Genomic DNA, 3,151 nt, shown 5'->3' with positions numbered 1-3,151 from the left:
CCTCCAAATTATTGTAATTGCTTGAATACATGGAGGATGGAACACATTCACATATCTTTGAGCACAACTTGTGTCTTCCCGTTTGTTCCTTCCAAGATTTCATCAAATAGTGCATTGGCGATCTACTTTTGGCTTCTTTTCTTAAAACATAGCTTCAAAACCCTACCTGCACAAAAGAACACAAATACATATGTATTAGCGCTTAAACCTAATAAAAGTAATGCTCATTGTAAGGAAAGAACACTTCGCATTCTTAACACACAAGAACTTATCGGAAGCCAATGTAGATCATAAATGCATCATTTGGAGGAAATCTTGAGAAGGTTCAAACGTGAAGACATAAGTCGGGTTTGAAATGCGGGAATGTGTGTTAACCTCCTCGTATTCAAGTTAGCACAACGATTTGGAGGGACACAAGGACAGTCACATTCAAGCATTCCGGCTTGTGCATGTATAGCAAGATCTCCACCAACATGTTCATTATTGAAGAAGCAAAGCGATCTATGACGTAAATGTCTGCCCGTTTACGTTACCTCTATGAAAGCATAGATTCGGGAGTGTTTCAGGCCGGTATTGTAGTAGGGCACTGTAACAACATTGTATCAAAACAATGTAGCAGTACTGTTTAAAGGTGGCCGATGAAGGATGAAAACAGAGAATCCACATGGACGTGCGTTAATTCCACACGCCCATGTGAAAAATCCATACAGGCACCCACATGGGCGTGTGGATTCCTGATTCCAGCCCTTTTTTAGGCCGATTTCAGCCCCGATTTCAGGATCCTTTTTTTCCATCTTTTCCCAAACTTGAGAGAGTGCGATGGCTAAGATTTTGAGAAGTATTGGCTATTGATTTGGAGAGGTACTACGGCTCTGACATCGCACTCTGTTTGGAAGAATGTTAGTGGAAAAGCTTTCGTCGGCACCGCTCCGGCGAGGTATATCCTAGGCCGGACAAAGGGACCCTTGGACGAGTAGAGGACTCTCCACAAGACCATTGCCACGACTATCGAGGAGGTTTTCTATGGATTCTTTGCTATTACATTTGATTTCATTGATTGTAATTAGCTCCATGGAGAGCTTAACTCCCTAGTGGGTACTTGGGTATTTGTGAACCCTAGGATGTATTCGTTTCATTGAACCTCTTTATTATGATTTTAATTAATTGATGTTTTATTTGAGTTCCAATCTTGAATGCTTGATTGTATGAATACTCCCATAGAGTGATACTAGGGTTGAGAGTTCTTGTTGGTAACCCTTATGAGTGAGTGACACACCACGATAGTTAGATAAAGCTAGATTGGAGAGGGTTGAGAAGGTGAGTCGAGAGGTAGCGGAGCGTCCCCTTTCCCCTCCGGTGTGATTTATTCTACCACCATTTCCTCAAGTTCTTTGCAGTCATAGAAGAATGAATGGGCTAAAGGATGACCTTCCGCTGAGGCTTAGTTGCGGGTGCAACGGAGTGAAGCATTAAAGTGATTTTAGCACCTAGTGCTTAATTGTGACTAGGGACCTTCAACCTGGACCAAAGGGTTACGTCTATATCGAAGAAGAGGATTTATCACTTGGAATCCCTAGAACTCATTGCAATTCTAGACGAGTGCGTGGTTGAGAGGTTATTCAATTTCTCCTCCAGGACATGTATAGAGTTAGGCATGGTTAACCTTATATTTGGGACCATGTATTTAAGGATCTCCACTACTCATTATTAGAAAGTATAATAAGGGTTCTTGCATTTGAAATGATTGTCGTAGGCGGAACAATATCCGGGTACCCCATTTATATCGATTGCCTTATCTTCTCCTTTACTTGTGCTCTCTTTCTTGTTCTTTTACTTTTGTGTTATTTCACATCTTGTCACACATATCACTATTAATATTTCACTTAGTTAAGAAATAATTTAAGTGTTTTTATTCCTTACTCCCTGTGGATACGCTACCCCACTCATTTGGGATTTTATTACTTCGACAAACCCGTGCACTTGTGGGACATACGCAAGGGCGTTGTCAAGTTTTTTGGCACCGTTGCCGGGGAGTAGGCATTTAGAGATACTTTGCACTTTGTTTTCTTAGCTATTCATTTATTCATTCTAGTTCATTTCTTCTTATTTTATCATCATTCTGATTTCTTTTTCTTTCTTTTCGGTGCAGCTCCAGGTTATGACCCGAGGGAACCCCTCAATATTGATTGAAGGAGATCCCGAGCTTGAATGTACACTTAGAAGAAAAGGGAAAGAACCTGTATAAGAACCGTCTAATCTAGCTGATTTGGAAGTAGAAGAATCTGAAAACATGGCAAAACAAAATAAGCAGCAGCAGACATTATCTGATTATGCTAGACCTTCAATATTGGGGACACAATCGAGTATTGTGCGTCCCCCGATTACAGCTCAAAACTTCGAGCTAAAGCCGTCATTCATCCACATGTTGCAGCAATCCGCAAAGTTCAATGGTTTGGCCGATGAGGATCCAGACAATCATATAGAGAACTTTCTCGAGGTGTGTGATATGCTTAAGATAAACGGGGTGACGGAAGATGCCATCAAGTTGAGAGCCTTCCCATTTTCATTAAAGGGGAGAGCAAAGAAATAGTTACACTCATTACCTAGAGCTTCTATTACCACATGGGAGGAGATGGTAGAAGCTTTTCTGGCCCGTTATTTCTCTCCAGGAAAATCTGCAAAGCTTAGGAATGAGATCTCGTCCTTTGTACAGTCGGAATTGGAGTCTCTATTTGAGACGTGGGAAAGGTTAAAGGAGCTCCTGAGAAAGTGCCCGCAACACGGATTCCCAGAGTGGATGATTGTTCAGACCTTTTACAACTGGTTGAATTCGAGTACAAGGCAACTTTTGGATGCGACAGCAGGAGGTACCTTAGGTCGCAAGACCCCTAGTGAGGCACGTCAACTAATTGAAAAATAGGGTTAAATAGCTACCAATGGAATGCTAGGCAGAAGAAAAAGGTGGCCAGGCTCCATGAAATAGATGCAGTAACTTCATTGGCGGTTCAAGGGGAATCATTGAGTAAGAAGTTAGATCTTCTAACTTCGAATAGAGTGGCGGCCGTGACTACTTGCACCGGGTGTGGTAGAGGACATGCTCCGTCCGATTGCCCGATCTCTATTGGTGATGCATCTTCGGTAGAATGCCAAT

At 42.0% G+C, this 3,151-nt stretch overlaps 1 non-coding gene across 1 annotated transcript; it reads right to left on the bottom strand.

Annotated features, from left to right (window-relative positions):
- Positions 1-2,680: 2,680 nt before the first annotated feature.
- On the bottom strand, positions 2,681-2,787 carry LOC120278390. The gene has a single exon (XR_005541720.1). It is a non-coding gene; the product is annotated as a small nucleolar RNA R71 (small nucleolar RNA).
- Between the last annotated feature and the right edge of the window lie 364 nt (positions 2,788-3,151).

Source organism: Dioscorea cayenensis, chromosome 15 (genome assembly GCF_009730915.1).
Source record: "Dioscorea cayenensis subsp. rotundata cultivar TDr96_F1 chromosome 15, TDr96_F1_v2_PseudoChromosome.rev07_lg8_w22 25.fasta, whole genome shotgun sequence".
Taxonomy (NCBI): Eukaryota; Viridiplantae; Streptophyta; class Magnoliopsida; order Dioscoreales; family Dioscoreaceae; genus Dioscorea; species Dioscorea cayenensis.
The sequence above is the reverse complement of the archived record's forward strand: the minus strand, read 5'-3'. Positions and strand labels throughout refer to the sequence as shown.